At 41.7% G+C, this 17,096-nt stretch overlaps 1 pseudogene; it reads left to right on the top strand.

Moving 5' to 3' along the window:
• Window positions 1-956: 956 nt before the first annotated feature.
• Window positions 957-17,096, top strand: part of LOC148215420 (vomeronasal type-2 receptor 26-like) — a 30,708-nt pseudogene continuing 14,568 nt past the window's right edge.

Below are 17,096 nucleotides of genomic sequence, written 5' to 3'. Positions count from 1 at the left end.
TAGCTTTCTCTTTGATTTCTTTTTCTTTTCTTTTTCTAACTTTATATTAGTTTGTACTAGTTTTATCCCCCTTTTTAAAAATCTTTAATAAAAAAAATGTAGGAAAAAAAAACAAAGGTCCTTTTAATGTGTTTTTTCCTATCTGTTGCCACTTGACAGGTAGATTGTAAAGGAATTGAGAGGGATGAAGGTAAGGAATAAACCATCAAGGAGGAACTGGTAGGTGATTACATAGCCTAGAAAGAGAAAAAGATTTGGGAAAGAAACCCAAAATAATCCTTGCCTGACTGTTTAATGTAAAGTGTAAGTTACTAGGTTTAAAGTGTAAGTTAGTAGGTTTTACAATTCAATTATTTATAGATTGTTTATGGAAGAAGTTGGAAATGAATCTGATATGTTCATTTTGTATATAGACAGAGAAATGTTCAGTTCACTCTCAGGACAAGTGAAGGGGTCTTATGATAGAATGTTGGGTGCCCTGTCTAAAAATGTGCATTTTTCTCTTCCATTCCAGCTCCATTCCTTCCTTCAAAATTCTCAGTTTTACAATAACGCCATAGAAGGGGTGTATTTGGATGAAAATGGAGAGCTGGCATCAGACCTGGATATTGTGACCTGGGTGATTTTCTCTAAAATCTCCATTACCAAAGTGAGGTTTGGGAGTCTAGAAAGACAGGGATCCCAGGATTTCACATTTATGATCAACCCGAATGTGACTGCAGAGATGGAAGGGCTGAACAAGGTGGGGAAAACTTTATTTCATTCTCACTGAAGCTCTTACCAACATTCTTTTGTATAATAAATTCATTTCCTGGGTGTTTTTCCACTCTGCTCAGCCCCTGCCTCCTTCCAGGTGTGTGGAAAGCTGTCGTCCCGGATTCATAAAGGTGGCTCAGGAAGGGAGGCCCATCTGCTGCTACAACTGTCTTCCTTGTGCTGAAGGAACCATCTCCACCATGGAAGGTGGGTGAGACCTCAGGAAAAGGAGATGCTCTTTACTTAGACATTTTCTGTGCAAGGGGGTTTTGAAAAGTGTTTCTCAGCTCTGGTGCCTCAGGTCTTCCTTGTTATGTCTGTGAAACCCCGAATACAGCACTCCCCAAACTAAGCCCTCCAGCACTGAACACTGATAGTAGACCTGATGGGTAAATGGCTGCTCCAACTTCTGGATTCTCACTAAGAGGAGGGAAGATGAAAATCATAATCATAATCATGACTCATGCATGAACCACACTTTCTTCTTCTCCTGGCAAGAACCTTAACTATTTGTTCAGAACAGGAATGCATGATGATGTCCTCAACCAACTCTAAGCATGCCTGAAGGTCATCAGCCGTTAATTTTCCTTGTTCCAGTGAAAAGTAGAGTTTTTCCCCCCTACTGCTAGCATAACTTGAATATGCTTTGAGGGAGATCTTACTCTTGCTTTCCAGATGCAGAAAAATGCAACAGATGTCCAGAAGATCAATATCCAAACATCTATCGAGATCACTGCATTCACAAAATTATCACGTTCTTATCCTATCAGGAAAATCTGGGGATCATCCTGGCTTCTCTTGCCTTGTTCCTCTCATTAATCACAGGCTTTGTCTTGGGAATCTTTATTAAATTCCAAGACACTCCGATCATCAAAGCCAACAACCGGGACCTCTCTTACACCCTCCTTGTATCAGTTCTGCTTTCCTTCTTGACCTCCTTCCTCTTCATTGGCCGACCAAGGAGAGCCACCTGCCTTCTCCGACAAACAGCCTTCAGCATTATTTTCTCAGTGGCTGTCTCTTCTGTCTTGGCCAAAACAGTCACGGTGGTGTTAGTGTTCTTGGCCACAAAGCCAGGGAATAAAGTGCAGAGATTGCTGGGGAAGAGCTTGGCCAACTCCATCGTCCTTTCTTGCTCTGGTCTCCAAGTTGTCCTCTGCAGCATCTGGTTGGGGACTTCTCCTCCCTTCCCTGAGTCTGACATGAAGTCACAGTCTGGAGAGATCGTCTTGAGATGCAATGAAGGTTCTGTTCCCATGTTTTATGGTGCCCTTGGCTACATGGGCTTCCTGGCTGCTGTCTGCTTCGTAGTGGCTTTTCTGTCCAGAAACCTGCCTGGGGCCTTCAACGAAGCCAAGCTAATCACCTTCAGCATGCTAGTCTTCTGCAGTGTTTGGGTGTCCTTTGTGCCCACTTATCTGAGCACGAAGGGCAAGTACATGGTGGCTGTGCAGATCTTCTCCATCTTGGCCTCCAGTGGTGGCCTTCTGGGCTTCATCTTTTTCCCCAAATGCTACATTATTTTCCTAAGACCAGATCTAAATACAAAAGAACATTTGATGTCAAAGTAAAATAGTATGGTGAGTTTTGGGTAGGTGGGACCCAAAAACATTAGTTAACAATTCCAACAAACTGTATTTGACACCTTAATATTTTTTAATAATAATAAAAAGAACCCCACTCCCACCCTCCACCATGTCCTGCTTTTTCAAATCTATAATTTAATGTCAATATCTCTTCATAGAGAGCATGTTTTACCCACCCACACATGAGCAGGCCCACAATAATTTTCATGATATCCATGGTGGCATGGTGGCCATGAGCTCAAAGTCTTTAAAGAGGATAAGCAGCGCCTTGAACTGTGCAAATCATACAGCAGAGACGTCACAATGTTGAATACTGGTATACCTAATACTACACACTCAATTGATTTCTGGACCTCATGAAGCTTCCAACTGCTTTTCATGTGGAGCTCCATGTAGAGCTTGTTGCAGTAATCCAGATAGGAAAGGGCTAACATATGAGTGACTATGAGTAGAGCTTCCTGATTCAGGAAGGGGCAAAACTGTCTCAGAAGATGGATTTGTGGAAAGGCCCTCCTAGCAAGAGCTTACAACTGCTCCTTAAGCAGGAGTTTTGCGTCCCGATTGTGCATCAAGTCATTCCCTGCAGGAGTACTATATGTCCACAGTTATTGATGGAACTGCTCCAGAACCAGGGTGCTCCCAAGCCCAGACACACTCAGTCCTTCTTAGGGTTCAGTCACAACCTGCAGTCTCCATCCAGACTTTCACAATCTCCAGGCACTATGTAAGCTCCTCTGTAGCATTATTTGTACATTCCAGGACAGAAATGTTCAACTGATTATCATGACCATAATGAAGATATCTCATTCCAACCTGACAGATGACCTCACTAGAGGATTCATGTCTTTGTTGAATAGAATTGGAGAGAGAGGAGAACTGGGAATTCCAAGGCTAGAAGGGAGTGTTCTGTCCATGATAAGGGACAGATGTCAGTATACCCAAATATCAGGTCATTTTGCCCCTGCCCTTAACCACAATCAGATCTAGTGTGTGGCATCCATCCCCCACTTCCTAAGAGTAGCCTGCAATAATCTGGATTACCTTGATGGTTGCAGCTGTGGCCACGAACTCCTAAGGCACTTTTGATTAGCTGCCCATAATGTAACAACAATCCTGGGTAGCAGTCAAAACAGTAAGTACAACAGAAACCCCCAATCTTTCACAATAAATCTCAGTCAAAACTCAGTCGTGAGAATACATGGTCCTTGGGCCCACACCAATAGTTGATCTCCAGCAGTGGTTTCATGTTCAAGAGGACTGGAGAGAGTGTTGAGCCCCATGGCATCTCATACTTGAAGGGCTTTGGTGTGGCCTCTTCCTCCACACAACCAACTGGAACCCTCCTCTCAAGAAGGAGGAGAACCATCATTGTGCACACAGGTCTTCAGAGGCAGTGTTGGAAGAGGCCATGACTGATGGTATCAAAAGCCTCTGTAAGACCAAGAAACACCAACAAGGTCACACTCCCCCATCCTGATCCTGCCAAGCGTGTTCACAAGGGAAACCAAGAGAGTCTCAGTGCTAAAACCAGGGCCAAATTTGGAAACAGCCAAAATAATCCACTTTCTGTAGGGTTTTGAACATTTCTTCCGTGGTAGAACTACAAACATGTTTTAACCTCAACATCATATTTATTAGCCAAAATTTTGGAGTAGGAGTAATACTGGATAACCCTTGACACAACCTGTTCAACCTCAGCACCTTTGCACACACTCATGCACACTTGCACAGTTTTCTATAGACTGAGCAAGAGAGAGAAAATGGGAAATAATTTTATTAAAAAGTGGTACTCAATCTCTATCGTGATTTGAGAAAAAAGAAATCTATCACTTGGAGAGAAAGAAGGAGCCCAACAGGCCACCCCTGGAAGTATACTCAAAGGCTGCAGAAGACAGCACACTGAAGGTGATCAGCTTGGTTTGGTTGAAGGCCCCAGGCAGATTCCTGGCCAGGAAAGCCACCATGAAGCAGATGGCAGCCAGGAAGCCCATGTAGTCGAGGACACCATAAAATATGGAGACCAAGCCTTCATTACATTGCAGGATGATCTCTCCAAGCTGGGAGTGCCGGTCAGAGTAGGAGACAGAAACTCCCAGCCAGATGGCACAGATGGTATTTTAGATACCAGAGTGTGGAGGGGTCAGAATTAAGGTATTGTGCAAACCACAGATAAGGAGACTGAATGCTTTCCCTTTGATATTAACGAGAGGAACTTTTGTTATAAAACTGATGCACTCCAAGTGTGTTAAGCCTATTATATGCAACCTATCTGTGCCTAATGATAGATGATAGAAGATCAGATGACAGAACTTCACAAAGTTCCCAGAATTCTCCTCCTTGCTCAGCTGTATGAGCTAGAGTCTTGTTTCTTGTTGCACCAAACTACTGAAGTTCAGGATCACCCCCTCCATGCATGGCTGACTTCTCCTTCAGCTCTCCAACCCCACTTCCTTCCTTTCCTCCAGCGACACCCAAATCCTCGGAGTTCAGCATTTTCCTTTAGACCTCTCTGCAATACAGGCGTGGTCTATGCTCGTGGAAGATCCCAGGGAACACAAAACGACAAGGAAGGAGACTCAGATGAACAACCTTGAGTCTTTCCTTCCACAAGGGGCATTGCTTTCAGAGTCAGGGGGGTCAGGACAAGGAGAGAGCTTGGACACAACACAGGAGAAACTGAACAGTATCAGTTAGACTTTGCAGACAGCCCTTAGGCTGATGGTTATCCAAGTTTATGCTCCAACTGCTGATGCAAAGAACAGGACGTTTATGGGTCAAGTTGAATCTGAAAGTGCTGCTTGTGGGTGGAGAGTGGAAAGGCAAAGTTGGAAATATCAAGGAAGAAAAGGTAGCTGGATTGGATGGCCTAACTGATAGAAATTACATTGTGAACACGTTGTTCAAAGATCCAATACAACAGCCCAAGTCTTAAAGAGAGGAGACTTAATAGAGGGAGAAAAGCCTGCATTTGAACTCAGGCAAACGGAGTTACTCTTTGTACATTGATGTTCTCCTTCAACACTAACATCATCACTGGATGGGCAAGTTTACCTATGATGGAGCAGTTTTGAGATTGGGGATCCTTCTGAACTTCTGTCTCCTGCCTGAACAGCAAGTGGAAGCCCCAGCTAGAGGGGGCTTGCTTCAGCTGGGGCCTTACTTGGTGCAGAGACACATTACCACCCAGATAGACTACTGCATTGCCCTTTCAATGGAGGTGCCTTTAGAGACCACTGAGAACTTACAAGTACCCCAAACACTAAAGCCTGAAGGGGCTCCTAAGGCCACACTGATTCTAATTGATAATATCTGGTCAGTGATTGCATTATGGAAGTATAGTTCTTGTTCTACCCTTTCTGATTATAAAAGCTACGCCATTCCTTCTTGGTTTCTCATCTCCTGAGGAATAAACAGTGTAATCTTCTGACTTTCAGTCAGAATCCCAGTCCATCTCAATTTGCAGAGGCCTAAGATGTGAGTTTGTAGTGGGTTAGTTTCATCTTTCCCTGTGTTGAACTTTCCTGTGTTCATTCTTCTTACATTCCACTTTCCCACTGTAATTCTGTCCTTGCAGCTTCAGATTTTCTTTTCCTGCATGGCAACATCAGCAACTCGATGTCCCAAAGGGTTTAATCGAGCCACATCTTAAACACTATTATTGCTATGAAAGATCCTCAGCTCTTCGTCAGTAGCATGTTGAGTGCCATGCGACCTGAGGGGCCCATCATTTGGCCCTGCATCGTCAATAATTTTCTATTTTCTATCCATGTGGTTTTCTCGTAAACATACAGAAGGGTTTACCAGTGCACACAGTATGAAGAGACACTGTTGCTGTTGTCACCAAAGTCACCGTCTGCATCTGGCATCTTCCTATATCGCTGCTGCTGCCCAATAGAGGTGCCCACTTGCTTTGGCTGAGCAGCCGGGATGACCTTCATGCCTTCATGGGTGACCCTGCTGGGAGTCTATACTCTTGGCATCCACTCGCGACATTCCTTGCTCATCCCTTCCAGGAACACGGGCCTGCCACGATGAGGGCTTGAGGGTCCTGTTGATGGTTGATCTTAAATTCAGGTAAATACAATGCAAGGCTGATAATATAACTGATTGACTGATTGATTGATGCTGTCAAATCAATATTGACCCTTACCAAATGGATAGATATTTTCCAGGATGTTCTGTCTTCAGTGCTTCAGATGTCTCAGTACTACATTTACTGATATTAGAATCAGCTCCACCCATTCTGCTGTGGTCAGCTTTGACTTCTTTTTCCACCATACATCAAAGTTACCATAGCAGTGACTTTCTAGCAAGAAATTCTATCCATGAAATGACCCTTGTTTATTCTTTCAAGCCTCCCATTATCTCTGTACATCTGCCAATTGCCTACCATATGCAGCCCAATTGCTTCACTGACCTCACTAGATACATGCTGTGAAATATCCAGTCAAATACTTTCTGTTGTCTAAACCCAATCAGATACCTGTAGACAATCACATGCATCCTCTAATTTGCACCAGTTCATGACATTGACCAGAACCCCTCCCATTGTAGGCCTGTCTTCTCTCCAGTGCAGTCCATACACCTATTTGTGCTCCAATGTAACTGTGCCCCAGTCTCTAGTTCCAATGAACCCTTTGGAAAATTATCTTACACTCACCTAAAGCGTTCATGCGCCCACCCACCCACCTCAGCTTACGATACACTCAAGAGCAAAATAAAAGGGGGAAATCATATTTATTAAAGAGAGATGGTCCATTTCTATCACAGCATGAAAAAGAGGACGGTTGTTTTGTTTTTGTATTAGGATCATTAAAAGAGCAAAAGCGGTTTGTTGAAAATAACTGATCAGTTTGGAAAATATTTCATCCCATACCCAGTATTCAATGTAATTTTGACATCAAATGTTCTTTTGTATTGAGATCCAGCCTCAGCAGGATAACGTAGCAGTTGGGTATAAAGATGCCGGCCAGCAGACCAGCACTGGAGCCCAAGATGGAGAAGACCTGCATGGCTACCATGTACTTGCCCTTGGTGCTCAAGTAAGTGGGCACAAAGGAGACCCAGACGCTGCAGAAGACCAGCATGCTGAAGGTGATCAGCTTGGTTTCATTGAAGGCCCCAGGCAGGGTCCTGGCCAGGAAAGCCACCATGAAGGAGACAGCAGCCAAGAAGCCCATGTAATCGAGGGCTCCGTAAAACATGGAGACAGACCCTTCGTTACATTGCAGGATGATCTCTCCAGGTAGGGAGTGCAGGTCAGAATCAGGGAATGGGAGGGAAGTGCCCAATCAGATGTTGCAGAGCAAGAAAGGATGATGGAGTTGGACAGGCTCTTTCCTCTCCTTTTCTGCCCAGCAACAGCTCCCCACCCCCCTTGATGTGAAAAGAACCCTTCTTAGGGTCGTTCAGCATCATCCTTTCAAGGCTGTTGCAATGAGGCTCCATATAAGCTCAATCAACATTAAAAACATTACAAAACCTAAATATAATATAAATGCAGCCAAGAGATCTTAAAAACCCATCAGTATCAACGCAACCATGAAACGGGGCCCTTCACACTTCTGGGGTCCCGATAGATGGCATTGTTTAACTGAACAAACGGGGATTGTACCAACCCTGCCAGATCGGATTGGCTGAGCACATGTTTTCGGAGACAGGTAGCCCCTAAGCAAACATGCCCAATGCCAAGTAGGGCATGGAAGGATTAGAGCAGACATATTCCCTCCTTCCCTGTTCCCAGTCCAGACTGGGGGACATTCAGGTTCATTCTGGCATCAATGGGCAGAATTCTTCCCATGCGGTTGTGCAAAGCATACTGTATTTTAGGTTCTCCCTCCATCACAAATCAGGACTAAATAGGTTCATACTGAGGTGTGAATGACTGTTTTCCCCCCTTACTAAAAATCTCCCTTGATATTGATTTTAATGATATTTTCTTTTTTTACAAACGTTTGGGGCCAAATTCTGCCGTCTCACTCCATGGCTCATCTTCAGAGTGTGAAGCCCACCTGTGACGTCTCCCTTTGCGTATCTGCCTGTTGACTCATTCCAAGTTCAAAGAGCTGGTCTCTCTCCTCCTTGCAATGATCCAAATCATAGTGATTTACTTGTTGTCTTGATGCTCAATCCCTAGAGACTTTTCTGCAAACTTTCAAAAATTTGACAACAGATGTCAATAACATATTTTCACCTCAATACCAGACTAAAGCTTTGTTGGCTGAAGTCATGGCATTGGAAAGTTGTGGGTGCATAAGTGCTTCTGGAGAAAGCAAGAGAAAGGGGAGCATTATATGGCAATCAGGGGTTGTATTTATTCCTCTCCCCTCCAGATGTGCAGTCTTGCCTTGACACGGTCTGGATTAGGAAAGCCCCTGAAGCTTCTAGTCTTCTTGATCTTTATTCAGAGCAAACAAAGAGCTGGAGGCTCAGTCAGGAACACAAGTCATGTTGCTGCTTGTGCTGCTTCTGTGGCCCCAGGGAGTCTGTATGAAGCTCAAGGCCAAATGCCTCCTGACTCCGAAGAGGGATGGGGTGGACCCACAGAATCGTTACAGGCCAGGACAGTTTTTCATTGGTGGCATAATCTCTGCAACGAGGGCTAAATTTCAACTATTAAGCTTCAACACAACTCCTTCAAATGAATTATTGTGGTAAGTGAACCTGCCTGCATTTGCATGAAAGCCACCCTCCAGTCTCTGAAGGTATTTTCCTCTTGATCTCCCACATTTGCTATCTCTCACCTCACTTTCCTTGACATCCTCTGAGTGGAACTAGACTGAGGGTGGAGAAGAGTGGGTGGTTCCTCCCTTCTATTCCTCCCTTACCAGCATAATTGCACAACATAGTCCCAAAAAGGCAGGAATACTATATTTCTTCCCTACATTGAAAATCCACATTCTTTTTTTCTGGAGAAAAGTTCACTGATCCTATGAAGGAATCACAGATGAGAATTTATTTTGTCATTAAGGTTCCAAATGTCTCTGAATCCCCTTATGAATTGATGCTAGGTATTGTAAACTTATCATGATTTCAATGTAAGTTAAGTCTCCGCTCAAGATCTTTGAAATCTAAACTTGTCTAGAGATTGATAACATATTGGCCTTGTTAAGAGTTACAGCTGCTCCTTGTATGTGTTCGTCTGTATGTGTCTGAGTGTGGAGATGGTGGCCTAAATGGCCTTTCCAACTTTAGGATTTCATGATTCTAAGTTTTATATAGAGGCATAGATCAAACTTCCAATTATTAACTATTGCAAAAAGTAACTTCCATCGTAAAGTGGCATCTTGTCTTTGAAATTGATCTAATATCTTTTATTAATGTATTTTATTTTTAAAATTTTTTTAAGTTGGTATTTTTAAAAATAATGTAATCCATCCAGAGGAATTCTTGGGCTTGTCTGGATTGAAAAAATATTGCAACACTGGTGAAATAAAAATATTCCTTTCATTGGTATGTTCGAATATATTTATGCTTCTAGGATAGCAATGCCAGAATCCTGGAAAATGCTCTCCTTCCTTTTGGCCATCCAAGCGATCAACCGGGATTCCCGCCTCTTACCCAACATCACCCTGAGTTACAACATTTATGAAAGCTACTTCAGTGCACAAATGACTTCGGATGCTTTGCTGGACCTGCTTTCTGATGGGGAGGCCAATGTTCCCAACTACAGCTGTGGAAGGCCGAGAAATACAGTGGCTCTTCTCGAAGGGGCCGAGATTGACGCCTCCATTCAGATTTCAAGCATATCAGGCATCTACAAAGTCCCACAAGTGTGTCTTTGCTGGGAAGGGAATTTTGATTCATGCAGCCTTCAGTCTGGGGTCCTGTATTGCAAGTGGAGAAAAGAGTTTGATTATGGAAATGGGAAGTATTCAGGATGAAGGTTCAAGTTATGCAAAGGGAGGGAAAGATTAGAGCAGACATATTCCCTCCCAGCATGGTCCCAAGTTCAGATTGGGGGATGTTCCATTTCCAAGAGTTTGAAAAATTCTCCACGGAGGAAGGAAAAGGGAAGGGAAACAATTCTGAAAGCAACATGGGAGTAGCTAAGCCTTCTTGGCTAAAAGTGGAATTATGTCTTCATTCAGGCCAGAATTGTTATCTTTAATTGGAGATGCTATGGGCATCAAATAAGACAACATCTTTCATTGCATTTCAGATCAGCTACACTTTTGTTTCCCAGACATCGAGTGATAAGACTCAGTCTCCTTTCTTCTACCCGATGCTCCCTGCTGAAGGACTCCAGTACCCAGGGATGGTCAAGGTGCTCCTCCATTTCAGCTGGACCTTGGTGGGTCTGATAGCTCCTGAAACTGACCAGGGGGAGAGGTTCCTGAGGACCCTGACTTCTATGTTGCTCAGGAATGGCATTTGTCCAGTTATATCGCAAACCTTTTCCAAAACAATCTATCATATTTTTATAAGTAATGAACCATTTCAGAATTGGAGACAAGTGAATGTCTTTCTTTATGGTGCTGAGGATTATTCATTCGATATAGGGATAAATATTATACAAGTAGTGTATGAAACTTTTATGGAGCCTGTTACAGGAAAAATCCTGATCGCAACAATCCGATGGGATTTCACCATTTTTTTGATGCATGAAGGCTTTCCCACTCAATTCCTTCATAGCATTTTTTCCTTTCTGATGAAGAGAAACCACATGGCAAAATACAGTGGGTTTACACATTTTTTACCAACCATACAATTCCTTGCACAGACATCCAGTAGATGTTCCTATACCAAGGATGCCTTTTCTGTGAAAGTCTGGAGACGGTGCAGAAAGAGAGAAGAGCTGGAGGCTCTTCCTGAGGAGATAATCGATCGGATCCTGTCTCTGGACAACTATTTCATTTACAACACCATCTGGGCTGTGGCACGGGCCTTACACACAGCCATTGTATCCAAATCGAAGAGGACAAGGATCAAAGGTGGGAAGAACTTGGAGCCTTTATGGCTGAAGGCTTGGCAGGTATTTCTTTTCGGCTACACATCTTTCTTCTTCAGCTAAGAAACAGTTTTAAAAGTGTAAGGATCAAGTTCCTATTCTCAAAATAAAATAAAAAATTAAATTAAATTCAAAGACAAACATGAAATTGAATCCCAACTTTCCATTCCTCTCTCTTTTGAATTCCCTTCACTTTTTTCCTTTCTTTACTGACCAGGAATCTTTATTGACAAAGAGTCTCCTTTTAAACTTCATCTGGAAGAAATAGTTTGGAGGTCTTTACTGTTTGAGCCAACCTTTCCCTCATTCAATAAAATACCATTTCATAACCTGCCAATAATGGGTTCTTGGTTAATCTATTGTTTTTCTTGCATGTCTCCCTTCTCTGGCTTTTCTCCTGGCAAGCAGGAGCACCACCATCTCCCGCCCAATCCAGTCCCCTTCATTCCAGTGACCTGGGTGCTGTATTAGTCAGTGACACCCTGCTGACCTCTCCCCTGCCATGCTGCCCCTTCGCTCCAGGACTGCCTTGGCCCAGGCACAGTCCCCATTTCTGGTTAAAAAGCTTTATTCCTGTGCCACCCTATTCAGTTTTCAGGAGGATTGGAGAAACAAAATGGAGAAGGGTCTAAGCAAGTGGCCAACCTTTTCTAGGCTGATCAACTGTGTAGGCTGAGACTCCAAGCCAAGCCAAGATTCTTGCAGTCCCTTCTGAGTGAAAGAAGACTTTTCTCTTCAAGCAAGAGGCAGATTCTTACAGCCAAACAGACTCTGCAGAGGTTCAACATGGGGAACAGTTGGGATGGTGGAGGGGCTCCCCAAAAGAAAGCAGAGGGCCCACTCTGCCACGTCTATCTGTGTCTTTGTGTGTGTATATATGTGCAATTCTGCACTTCCTTACAGATGTATATAGAGGAACACCACTAGGATCCCCTAGGAGAAGAATCGTTCAGAAATAGCAAATGAGATGCAATCAGAGACATTTTGCAATAGCTTCTTGCCTTGTTCAACAATGGATCTCACTTGAACAGCTTTTGAGAAGTATTTTCATGGTGGTTATTAAGATCTGGGACCTCCAAGAACACAATTCTGTACGGAAAAGACTTTTCTACGTTATTCCATGGAATGTAATTTGAAGAGGACCGAACCAATTAATAACCTAGTACTAATTTTTGTTCATTAATATTTGAAGCTAATGATATAAAGGGTGGTCAAAGAATAACACAATTGGAAGTTTTGGGAAGTTTTTCATAAGGAATATTTGAGACTGGTGTATAAGTCAATCAGGTAGAGACCAGTTAATCCCTGATGAGTATTTACCCCATTATTCAATTCAAGGAGAGAAAGGCAAGGAGTTCAGGGGACATGGGGGATGTTTGAAGAATTATCCTTTGACACTGTGTTCATTTTAGAATCACTTGATGTTAAACTCACAGCTTTTGAAAAAGGAATGGACGAAAGACTGGAAAAGGTGAAAGGGGAGATGAAAGAAGTTAAGAAGATTTAAAGCTCTGTAAAACAAGTGTCTGGTGAGGTAAAATATATTGTGGACAAAGTGGAAATTTTAGAGGGTAAGACAGAAGTTATAGATAGAGAGTTGGAAAGACAAATAGATAATCTGGCTTTATTGTAATTGAGAGAGAAGGAATTGTGTTTGAGATATAGAGCAACACCACAGGATTCTAGTTAAGATATTACAGAAAAGATTATTAAAGTCTTGACAATTTTTTTGGATTGAGAAGACAAGGATGCAGAGGCAGAAATTGATAAAGTACATAGAATAAATTCAAGATTTGGGAGAACAAGAAGTTCCAAGGTATCTTTCAATGCACTTTGTCAGGAAGAAGACAAGGGATCAGGTTTTGCAGCAGCATTTTAACACAAGAGTGAAGATTGGTCAATCAGATATAATTGTTCTGAAAGAAATTCCTATCAGAATTTTTACGTAAGAAAAAAGAGTTTTCCTTTTCTTTTTTCTTTATTGAGAATTTAAGGCAGAAAAAGATGCCATTTCTATGGGACAGATTGGAAAGTATGATTTTTACTTTTAACCAGCAGAGGTTTTGATTGAATTCCATTGAGATGGAGTGAAAATTTTTGAAAATTGAAAGAAGAAGTGGGGGAGATTCAGATGGAGGTGTCTGAGAAATTACACCTACACGAAAACACCAACAGATGCAAGAGCAAAGTTAGGGGCATTTGCAGATGATTTGGTATTGATTGTGGAAGATCCTTTAAAGGAATTGAAATATTAATGGGCAAATTAAAGAATTGGCTACATTAGCAGGTCTCAAGATTAATAAACAGAAGACAAAGATATTAACAAAAATATAAAAGTAGAAAATCAAACAGAATTGATGAATAAAGTGGGTTTTAAGACTGAGAAGAAGGTGAAATACCTGGTATCACTATGACAACTATGAATTGCATGTTATTTCAAAATAACTATGTTAAGACATGGAATGCAGTTAAAAAAGAGATGTTAAGATGGGGGAAACTACAATTGTCATTGCTGGGGACAATTTCTGTGATAAAAAGGAATGTCTTGCCTAGAATGATGTTTTGGTTTCAGACAATATCTGTTGTGACAACGAATGCACTATTAAACAGTGGCAGAGGGACATACAGTATCTAAATTGTGTGGCAGGGGAAACAACCACAACTCAAAGAGAAGGTGTTGCAATATGCAAAGAAAGAGGAGGATTGGGTTTGCCTGACTGAAACTGTATTTTGCAGCTTCCTGTTTGGTCTGGATGAAAGAGGGGGTGTTGCTGAGAAATAGAAGGCTTTTGAAGTTAGGAGGACACAACCTGAGATTTGGGTGGCATGGATATGTGTGGTATGAGGTGAATGTGGACTTTAAAAGTCACTATGTTAGACGTGCGATATTGAGAATATGGAATATGGAATAGACACAAACCAGGTTGTACCCATAAACACCTTTGTTTTTTCGGGCCCAAGAAGCACAAGAAGCATTTTATAGACCAGAAATAATGGGCAAACATGAATGGTCAACATATCATGGGATACTAGAATCTTGTCAAGGGGAACGTAAAATAAACTCAAGAGAAGAACTCATGGGAGAGGGATAAAGTTGTCAATGATTCTCTTATTTACAATTATTAGAAAGATTTAAAGAAGATAAAATAATTTATGCTCTTGAAGACTGTGTTTGAAATAGAATTGTGCAGAAACGATGAACCAGTGATTGATAAAATACATAAACATTTATTGAAATTTGAAGCAGAAGAAGAACAAATGATAAAGTGGGCTACAATTTTTGGTTATAATATACAGATGGAACAATGGGAAAATACGTGGCTGAAAGGTTTGAAATTTATGTTATGTTGTAATCTTGAAGAGAATTTTTATACAATGATGTATTGTTGGTATATGTCACCGGAGAAATTGTCTAGACTGTATAAAGGCACTTCAAATTTAGGCTGGAAGTGTGAAGAAGAAAGGACATTTTATCATGTTTGGTAGACGTGTAAAGATGCTATGAAATTCTGGATTCAAATACATAGACTAATTCAGAGGATTTTAAAGGTTAATATAGAATTGAAACCAGATTTTGGGTTTCATGTTTTGTTTTCTTTTGGGATTCATGGACAAACAGTTCAAAAAAGGTCATGAGACTTTCTTTTTGTAGCTGATAACTGCAGCGAGATTATTCTATGCACAAAGATGGAGAGATTCGGCAGTACCCAGAATGGAGGAACGGTGGGAGAAGGTGCTGGAACTTGCTGAGATGAATAAATTGGCTTCTGTGGTCAGAGAACACACAATATCTGCATTTATTGCTGACTGAAAACCCCTTGTATAATTTCTCTGTGAAACAGAAAAAAAAATGAAGTGATGATTTATGGTTTTGATTATTAGACAAAATAGATTTTAATTCAATAGAGGGATGTTGTAATCACAGAGTAAGAGGTAAATTTACACTTGTACCTATAACTGCTGCAAAAATGATCAGACGCTACTTCTTTGCTTCTTTTCCTTTCCCTTCTTTTTTTCTTTTCTTTTTCTTCCTTTCTTGCACTTTTAGCTTTCTCTTTCATTTCTTTCTTTTCCTTTTCCTTTTCCTTTTCTCACTATATATTCGTTTGTACTATTTCTACCTTCTTTTTAAAAAGTCTTTAATAAAAAAAATATACAATAAATAAAGAAAGGTCCTTTTAACCTTTTTTTTTTTTTAAATTTCTGTTGCCACTTGACAGGTGGATTGTAAAGGAATGGAGAGAGATGAAGGTAAGGACTAAGCCATCAAGGAGGAACTGGCAGGTGATTACATAGTCCAGAGACAGAAGGAGATTTGGGGAAGAAACAAAAAATCCCCCTTGCCTGACTTTGTTTCATGTAAATTAGGATAGGGAGAAACTTTGCAGCCTTTCAAGGCTGATGTCAGCCCCCCCAGCTGCGACAGATCAAGAAACAGCCACTGCAGGGATTCCAGGAATGCGATTTTATTGTTATTGGGCATAACACAATCTATAAAAGGCTGTCCACATTTGACTCTCACCCGTCTCAGTGTTTGTCCCATTCATATATAATTAAAGTGTAGATAGTCGGTTTTACAATTCAATTATTTATAGATCATCTCCGGAAGAATTAGGGAAATGCATCTCATATGTTCATTTTGTATATAGACAGAGAAATCTTCAATTCACCCTCAGCACAAGTGAAGGAGTCTTATGATAGAACGTTGGGTGCCCTGTCTAAAATGTGCATTTTTCTTCTCCATTCCAGCTTCATTCCTTCCTTCAAAATTCTCAGTTTTACAACCATGCCATAGAAGGGGTGTATTTGGATGAAAATGAAGAGCTGGCATCAGACCTGGACATTGTGAACTGGGTGATTTTCTCCAAAACCTCTATTACCAAAGTGAGGTTTGGGAGACTAGAAAGACAGGGATCCCAGGATTTCACATTTATGATCAACCCGAATGTGACTGCAGAGATGGAAGGGATGAACAAGGTGGGAAAAAGTTTATTTCATTCTCGCTGAAGCTCTTACCAACATTCTTTTGTATAATAAATTCATTTTCTGGGTGTTTTTCCTCTCCTCTCAGCCCCTGCCTTCTTCCAGGTGTGTGGAAAGCTGTCGTCCCGGATTCATGAAGGTGGCTCAGGAAGGGAGGCCCATCTGCTGCTACGACTGTCTTCCTTGTGCTGAAGGAACCATCTCCACCATGGAAGGTGGGTGAGACCTCAGGAAAAGGAGATGCTCTTTACTTAGACATTTTCTGTGCAAGGGGGTTTTGAAAAGTGTTTCTCAGCTCTGGTGCCTCAGCTCTTCCTTGCTATGTTCATGAAACCCCGATTGCAGCATTCCCCAAACTAAGTCCTCCAGCACTGAACACTGAGAGTAGACCTGATAGGTAAATGGCTGCTCTGACTTCTGGATTCTCACTAAGGAGGGAAGATGAAAATCATAATCATAATCATGACTCATGCATGAACCACACTTTCTTTTTCTCCTGGCAAGATCTTTAACTATTTGTTCAGAACAGAAATGCATGATGATGTCCTCAACCAACCCTGAGTCTGCCTGAAGGTCATCAACCCTTAATTTTCCTTGTTCCAGTCAAAAGCAGAGTTCCCCCCCCCCCCCACTGCTGGCCTAACCTGAATATGCTTTGAGGGAGATCTTACTCTTGCTTTCCAGATGCAGAAAAATGCAACAGTTGTCCAGAAGATCAACATCCAAACATCCATCGAGATCACTGTATACCCAAAATTATCACCTTCTTATCCTATCAAGAAAATCTAGGGATCATCCTGGCTTCCCTTGCCTTGTTCCTC

This window comes from Python bivittatus, unplaced genomic scaffold (genome assembly GCF_059951505.1).
Source record: "Python bivittatus isolate LINGU-HERP-01145 unplaced genomic scaffold, Pbiv_v1 ctg000290_np1212, whole genome shotgun sequence".
NCBI classification, from domain to species: Eukaryota; Metazoa; Chordata; class Lepidosauria; order Squamata; family Pythonidae; genus Python; species Python bivittatus.
This window is presented reverse-complemented; position numbering and strand designations above follow the sequence as displayed.